The sequence below is a fragment of the Pteropus alecto genome, unplaced genomic scaffold (genome assembly GCF_000325575.1).
Source record: "Pteropus alecto unplaced genomic scaffold, ASM32557v1 scaffold8, whole genome shotgun sequence".
In the NCBI taxonomy this organism is placed as follows: Eukaryota; Metazoa; Chordata; class Mammalia; order Chiroptera; family Pteropodidae; genus Pteropus; species Pteropus alecto.
In genome coordinates, this window is record NW_006494609.1 from 8589586 (window position 1) to 8598911 (window position 9326).

Consider the following 9326-nt stretch of genomic DNA (forward strand, 5'->3'; position numbering starts at 1 on the left):
GGACTGACTGAGACCCAGGCATCAGAATGGGGAGATGCAATGACTTTCTGGTCAGTCTCAGAAAAGAGGGAAAATGGTGGCCCCTACCTAGCAACAAACTGAACTTTTCTCCATGAAACTGGCACACATTGATAAAAATGAATGAGCTGTAACTTCTGATGGCAAGACTCCTAGAATCTTGGAAGGTGGCAGTGTTGTGGGATGCAGGACAAGTAGCCAAGAGCTGGTGGCAGAAAATAAGTGAAGAGAGCACTTTTTCAGAGAGATGTTCTATCTGATTTCACGGTTCTGGGAAGGCTTCTGTGAGGGAAAGGAAGGGATCACCTACCCTAATGAGGCTACATCCAACGTCGGCCATCAATGTAACACTGACATTGACGCATTCCATAGAATATTGTTAAGAAAAGCACACGGGTGCAGATTTCTCTCATGAGTAAGGTAAATGGATTTTACAGATACACAAAGTACACATACTAATCTTTTTTATACGTGTGTGAATAGAACACTACTTTAGTCAAAATTCTTTTTATTACTGTATGAGATAGTTTTTCTGTATATGTTAAGAATTGTTTCTGGAAAAGGGAGCAGGCTACATACAAGTAGTTCATAAATGAATTTCCCTGGAGAAATTCTGGAAAGATTGTATGAATTGGAGTACTACCTATACTTCTATTTTGTACCTGGAAGACAAATATAGTATTCTGAAATTTGAATGCCATTTAACAAATAGATCAGAAATAAAAGGATAAAGCAGTTGACAGGAGATCATGGTTAAGAGCAGTCCAACCTATAGTCAGGCCTGATGTCCACAGAACAAGACAGGCATAATGATGATTTTCTATGGGCACCAGAATTCTGAGTCATCTCAGCAGAACCCTGCAAGGTAGGCAGCATATAGACATGGGAAGCTGATCTTACAGAATCAGGGATGGGGATGTTTACGTGGGTTAGTTCTTTCTACATGTGACTGGTCTCTGGACTCTCGACCAGGGCACTAGCAAGCATGCCAACTCTGGAAACATGTTCATGGTGACTAGAAGAACATTGATTTAGAGGCAAAATGAAAGTCTAGGCAAACCAGTGCCTTGGGGGTTGGAGAATGTTTGTTGTTAAATAACACCCATTTCACATCTGAGAATGTCAGGAAACTGGAGCAAAACTAAAAGATCCAGCTATGAAGAACTGTAGATGGAAGCGAAAGTGGGTGGCAGAACTAGTTTGACCTTGACAGAAAGAAGTCAATGTTCACTTTTTGTGGTAGGCAGCTCTTCTTTCTCTTCCTCTTCATCTTCCTCTTCCCCTCTGCCTCCGCCTCCTCCTTCTTCTCTCTCTCTCTCCACACACACACACACACACACACACACACACACACACACACACACACCCCCTCCAAAGCAGTTATGTTCTTGTATTGTAAAATATCATTGAACTCTGATACAAATATAATCTTAATATATCCAAATTATCTTTTCCTGGTCATATTCCCATTATTGTAATGAATTATATGGCAAAAGGAGATATCTAGATGACCCTAATCTACATGAGCCCTTTAACATGGAAGGGATTTTTCTAGCCGGTAGTAAAAAAGGAAGACAGAGCATTAAGGATTCAGCACACCATAGGTGGCTTGTGGATATAAGAAGCCACATGCAGGGGGCCTCTAGAAGCTCAAAGTGGCCTTTCTACTGACAGCCAGCAAGGAAATGCCTGTGGTTCTACCAATGCAAGGAACTGAATTCTGACCTCCTGAATGAGCTTGGAATTGTATTCATCCCCAGATTCTATGAGTAAAAGCTCAGCATGGATGACCCCTTGAGTTTGGCCTGTGAGACCATAAGCAAAGTACCTAGTCAGACCTACCTGGACTTTGACCCATGGAAAGTACAGGATGGTAAAGGTATTGTTTGAAGTCACTAAATATACGGCTACTAGTCACACAGCAAGAGAAAACTGATAGAGTCTACCATATGCTCTATGTGAAGTTTTGAAAACTGTTGCTTCTACTGAAACGTTTACAGTATAGTAAACAAGACAGATGCATGAACACCAAATATAATTATAATGTATTACATGAAAATAGAAGTTGTTTATAATATACTAAGGGAACCAGATATGTGGTGACAAATTCTGCCTAGGGAAATCAGGAGAGACCTTTCAGAGACTGTCTGTTAGATTCTATAATGAAAAAAATAATATGTACTAGGGACAAACAATATCACGAGGCAAAGGAGACACAAGTTCTTAATGCATAAATATTCACGACTTTGCAAAACTGATTGAAGGTGCAAAGAAGGTCAGTTTAAATTTTATGAGAAATTAACCAGTTTAAGTGTGTGTACCTTAGTGTTTGAAGAAATAACTTTGTCTGAGACTATCCATTTTATTATATCGCAAAGAGATTTCCTCCAAGCATGATCCGACTAAGCAGTACTGATCATCACTGAGTTACTTAACTGAATTGCTATGATATATTTAATAGCTTCACTAGAGCAGGAAAGTAAATTTTAAGCCTTGAAAACTGCTCTATCAGATAAGATTAGATTCATCCGGGAGTGACTCAAACCCCAAATAACAGTGGCCTTAATAAGGCAGGTATTTATTTGTCATGTAAAAGTCTTGAGTTTGGCAATTGAGTAGAAGTGGATTTGGTGGCTTCATGGTGTCAGGGATCTGGGTTTTTGTGACTCTTAAAGATGTGTGCCTTATATTCCCAAGGTTATTTTGTGATCTGTTTGTCTGTTAGAACTCCAGGGTTACATTATATTTCTTTAGTGAGAAAGGGTCAGAATGATTATGCTAACTGTCTTTTAACATCCCAGTATGGTTATTACCCCAAAGTTGCACATATCACTTCCACTTATAAGTTATTGATCAGACTTTATTCACATAGTCACTAGCTGCAAAGAAAGCTAGAGAATTTAGCTCTATTTCAGATGGCCACACGCAGTACTAAAAGTCATAGATTCTCTTACTGTACTATATGAAATTTATGTACCTTGTGTAGGTATCAACTGAGCATAAGCACCATATATTTTCTTTAAGCTTTAAATTAGTTCACTTTAAAAAAAAACTTGAGTTATTTTTAACATTGTAGTGATGTTTTAAGATACTTTTAGAACGCCATTTCCCAAAGCTCTTAACTTCAGATGATAATGGGTCATCTGACAATGAAATTGGAAGAAAATATAGGTGTATGAAGAACTACACTTATACATAGACTAAATAATGGTTATTCATTTTTAAAGGGAGGGTATAATATATACTATTTTTAGGATACAGTATTATTCCCTCGCTTTTAAGCACTGGACAAAACCCAGGTTAAAGTTTTAAGGCACATAACTCACATAGCAATTAGAGTACATGTTATTAAGAAAACTATGGACAAGATTTTTAAAACAAGTTTTACAGCTTACAGACAATAAAAGAGCAAAGCAAGTCTAACTTGGCTGCAGATTGCAAAGACTTTCATGAGAGCTTGAGTGAGCATAATATAGAGGCAGGTAGCTTTTTTCCAGGTAAATATTTCTTATTTAGAACTTGAAGAGCGTAAGAGTGTGTCATTAAATAGCAACTTTTATGAGCGTTAGTTAACTCTTCCTCAGAAAATAAATGGGTTGGAAATAAAAAGCTACCCCCTAGTAGCCATGAAAAATTACAACCTTAGAACCATAATAGTTGTGAAAATCAGGGGCTTGATAGCCACCAGAGGGAGCAGAATAGATCTGGAGCTCCTCAAAAAAGCTTCATCCCCAGATATTTGTCACTCTTTGATCTGTGTGGAAGCTTCCTCATTTTATCTTTATTTTGAATACCTGTCTTTATTTAACCTGACTCCGAGTTCATTCAGTGAGAAAAGCTCTATTCCCAGAATATTTGTCAAAAAAAAAAAAAAAATTAGTGACAATTGTTTAACATCGTAGATGCCTGTAGCAATTGAGACAAATAAGAAGCTGGCCAAAAATCTTAAAACAAAAATCTAGAAAATGAGAAACAAAAGATAGAGATTGGTGGAATGTACGAAAACACCAATATTCAACAATATGCTGTCTATAAAATACGTAAATTAGATCCAATAACAAAAGGAGACTGAAAGTAAAAGCATAGGAAAAGATATACAATGCAGACAGTAAACAAAAGAGAGAGAACAAAAGTAGCTTACTAATATTTGATTAAAAAGAATTTAAAGTAAAAATTGTTATTGGAGGTGAATGACATTTATAGGTAACAAGAGTCATCCATCAGGAGGCTATAATATTATAAACATATAGGAATCTATCACTGAAGCCTCAGAACACATGAAGCCAAAACTGACAAAATGGAAGGGGAAATAGACAATTCAACAATAGTAGGTTGTAGAACTCGATACCCCATTTCCCATAATGGATATAACAACCAGACAGAAGACCAATAGGAAATAAAAGATGTGAACAAAAGTATGAGCCAACTAGATTTAACAGACATATATAGAGCACTCCATCCAACAACAACGAAGTACGCATTCTTCTCAAGTACATATAGCACATTCTCCAGGATAGACCATATATATGTCAAAAAGCCAGAATAAATTTAAAGGGATTAAAATCATACAAAGTGTTTTCTTTTACCACAATGAGCTGAGTTGAGAAATTAAAAACAAAATACACTTGAAAAATTCTCAAGTATATGGAAATTAAACAACATATTGCTAAATGACCTAAGTAACAAATGGGTCAAAGGAGAAATGCAAAGGGTAAAGAGAAAATACTTTGAGATGAAACACACAATAATACAAGATACCAAAACTTATGAAATGCCACTAGACTACTCATAGGGAAATTTATAGCTATATAAATATTTACATTAAAAAGTTAGAAAAACCTCAAACCAATAACATAACCTTAAGGAACTAGAAAAAAGAGAAAATTAAAGCCAATGTTGAAAGAATGAAATAATAAAGATTAGAGTGGAAATAAATAAAGCGAAGACTAGAAAAACAGTGGAAAAAAGTCAACAAAATCCAAATTTTGTTCTTTGAAGGGATCTACAAAAGTGACAAGCTTTTAGCTAGATTGACAAAATAATACCATAATACAGAAGACTCAAGTTACTAAAATCAGGAATTAAAAAGAGAATATCATTTCTGACATGACAAATAAATATGATTATGAGGACACAATGAGCATCTGAACACAAACAAGATAGGTAATTTAGATGAAAGGGACCAAATCCTAGAAAAATACAAGTTATCAAAACTCAAGAAAAATACAAGTTATCAAAACTTCCCATTCTTTCATCTTACTCTCTAGCCTCAAAACAAATATAAAATTAGTACACTAAAATCTTCCCACAAAAAGATCTAGAATTCACTGATGAATTGTACCTTATATTTAAATAATAAATAATGCCAGTCCTTCACACACTCTTCCAAAGAAATAACAATGAGAGAACAATCTGATACCAAAACTAAAGACATTACAGAAAAAAGAAAGTTGAAGACATACATATATATAAACATAATGTCTTTTAACAAAATTCTAATAAACAGAATCTAGCAACGTATAAAAAGGATTGTATACAATGACCAAGTGGGATTTATCCAGGGAATGAAAGGTGGTTTTAACATGTGAAAATTATTGTAATATACTATTTTTGAAAGCAGACGAGATCGGGCGTGTTCAGGGTACTATGGCTGTAGACTGTAATATACCATTTTAATGGAATAAAGAGCACAAACCACTTGATAATCTCAATAGATGTAGAAAAATAATTTGACAAAATCAAATACTGTTTCATGACAAAAATACTCAGTGACCTAGGAAGAAAAGAGAACTTCTAGGAAAACTCACAGCTAACGTAACACTTAATAGTGAAAAGCACTGGCTTTTCCTCAATATCAGAAATAAGACAAGAATGCCTACTCTCACCACTTCCATTTGACATTGCAGTGGATATCCTCACCAAGGCAATTAGACACGAAAAAGAAAGAAAATGCATATGGATTGAAAATGGAGAATTAAAAATATCTCCATTCTCGGATGACAATAAGGCAAGAAAAATAAATAAAAATGTATTTGACTAAAAATGAGGAGGTAAAACTGCCTATATGCTCAGATGATGACTTTGTACGTAGAAAATCCTAAAGAACCCAGGAAAAACTATTAGAATTGATAAACAATTGCAACAATTTTTTAGGATACAAGGTCAAATATAAAAATCTACAGTATTTCTATACGCTAGCCATGAACATTCTGAAAATGAAATTAAGAAAACAATTTATTTACAACAGTATCAAATAGAATAAACTGTATAAACAAATTAAACAAAAGACTGCAAAAAATCCACAACAAAACATTGTCAAATGAAGTTTAAAAAGTAAACAAATGGAATAACATCCCATGTTTATAAATCAGAAAGTATCTTAAAGATGACATTATTCTCCAAGTTGGTCTACACTTTCAACACATTCTCTTTTTTTGCAGAAATTGAGAAGCTGGTTCTAAAATTCATATGAAAATGCAAGGGACACAAATAGGGTTAGTGGGTAACAAAACAATATTTTATAAATGGAAACCATCATATTTTGGAGAATGCTCCTGTACCTTGACCTTCCTCCAACCTTAGAAGCCCTTTAGATTGAGACTATTAGTCAAGAACGAATAAATACAAAATGTCCATGCTTTCCTTCCCTTCTCTACTGAATACAAACTATGGGTTTGATTCAAGAACAAAAAAGCAAGTGCCTGGTATAAAACAAAACAGAAATATTTTAAATTAGGACACGGAGACCACTGGAGTGTGTTTACAAAACTTCTGCCCCACGAGGTCTCCCTGAGACGAATTGACATGCCCTTCCCAACATGGGAGAATTGAACATAGTATTTTGATTTTTTAAATGTCTCCTCATGCTCCGCAGTTCCTCTTAGCAGCCCAGTGGGAGAAATGCAGGCTGCTGCCTCTGAATTTAACCGACAGAAATGAATAGTGCTCACTCAGAGGGATGACCTGCATTTTGTCAGATGCCATGCTCTGCACAGCCTCCTCTCTATGGAATGAGCAGACAGCGTGCAGTGCCACAGTGCACAAGGTTAGCAGCTGGAAAAGAAATCACGGCAAGCCCAGGCTGTGTCGCAATCCAGTGAGGAGAGATGAATGTGAAGATTCACAGTCCTGGAGAAGCATAAGGAAAAAAGTATTCTAAGAGGCACTGTGTTGATATCTTATATTATAAGTCAGTTTCTGGTGGAAGCAGCTGTCTTTATCCCCGTATTCCTGGTTGTTAAAGACAGATGTGGCTGAGGCGTGGAGAAGAGAAGCTGCTGTGGCTACAAGAATGAGCTGTGAGGAAGACAAACCTAGGCTTGTCCTAGCTCTGGCACATGAAGAGGCCAAGTAAATGGCCAAGATCCCACAACTACTATGATTTAGTTTCTTCAACTGCAAGATGCTGATAACAATGGAATTTTCTTCATAGAGTTGCTATAGGTATAAAATTATCATGTTCTTTTTACCATAAGTGACAATTATTAATATTAGCTTTTACAAAATATGAAATTGACTTTCACTTTTCAGCAGTATTCTAGACAGCCTTTATAGATTTCCGGACTCTTGAGCCCAGTAATCTTAACTAGATAAGAGATTGAGTACAGAATTATTCCCCAGAAGTTATCCTAGACAGGGACTGTGACTAACATCACAAGCCCATCATTTTTATGGATAATGGATTTTAAGGATCATACAGGAAAAAAGGATATGAGACTCTCATAGTAAACTCAAAGAATCCTCAACTAGTAAGGAGAATGAGAACAGCATTCAGACCTATTCTGGCACATTAACCTTGTAAGAAGGTCATATGATGTGTGTGTTTGTGTGTATATTTGAGGCAGGGCATTATGCACTACCAACAGGTTGGCAGTGGTTATTTTCTATTAATCATGTTTTTTTTTGTTTTTAGAGATAATGAAAATAAAGCCAATTAGATTATGCTATTCACTAAACAACAAATAGTTTTCCAGTGGTCTATCCCTGAGCAAAGTCTTTTCATTTTCATCTTATTGTGTTTTACTTAAAACTACATAGGAGTAAGAAAAGCAACCTTGAACACTTGATCATGGTAGTTTCCAAAGGAAAGTTGAACTTTAACAAGTCACATGGTGATAAGTAGAGGAAGACTAGGAGAAGCCCCCTTTTTCACCCACCCAACAAAGACGAGTTCCCATTCTTTCATCTTACTCTCTGCCAGTGTGCATGTAGTACAGCTGGACAAAGTCATCCTGGAGAGAACTTGCTTTCTACTTGTTCCAAAGGAAGATATAAATTGAGCCATTGGGAAAGAAATGAAGCCATCAGGCACAACTGTGATGGCTTTTTAATGAGATTGTGTGTACTAGGCCAGCAGGTAACTTTGGTGCTGAGTCAAACCCCAGAGAGAGATGGTGAGAGATCAAAGAGTGAAAGAGAGAGGCGGAACAGGAGCTCGGAGCTGGCAGCTGGCCAGCAGGCTACAGAGAAGGAGCTAAATTATGCATCTTATTTAGAACATTTATTAAAAGATCATTTCTAGGCAAACATCCCAAAACAAATGTGACTATCAGTTAAGCGTCCCGCAGTCCTGAGCAAACTTAATGCTGGCAATTTTCTCATAATGGCTTTGTGGTGTTTGTTGAGTTTCATCTGTTTATAACATTTTATGAATTGTCATTCCATGGGGATTTATTTAGACTTAATTTTGCCCTTCATTTGTGGCAACAAAGTCAAAAATGTATTAATGTAGAGTGAGAATGACATAGGAATGGGAAGAATGTGTTTGTTTGAAAGATATTCAGCTTAAAATTTTGGTTGATATTTACTAATAAACCATTCTTCCCTATTGTTCATTAATTAAATTTAATGATATTCTAACATCTCTTTTGTACTGGGGTCTGAACTCTAGAACCTGGGAGCACAAAGATAAATAAGATAGGATTTCTAACATCAAAAGGTATAATTTTAGGAGGGGGAGAAAGACATGAAACAGGTAGAGGCTGAGCTATAGAGAAGATTCAAACAATGTGAGGCATAAAAGAGGATGTGATTATTCTACCTAGAAAGTGATGAGAAGAGCCAGAGAGGTTTTCAGAAAGGAGATAATGATGAGAGTATCTCTGATAGAGAAATAGAGTGAAGAAAAACGTGAGGTCAGACATAGATTACCCTGGTGGTTTGGAGAAACAGAAGCAGCTCTGAATGATTGGAACATAAGGCAAGGAGAGGGGAGTGAGTATAGCCAGAGTAAAGACTGGGAAGAGGGGAACAGAGGGTGGATTGCTTTATTACATCGTGTTAGGGCGTGACATTTTTCAGGCAAATGG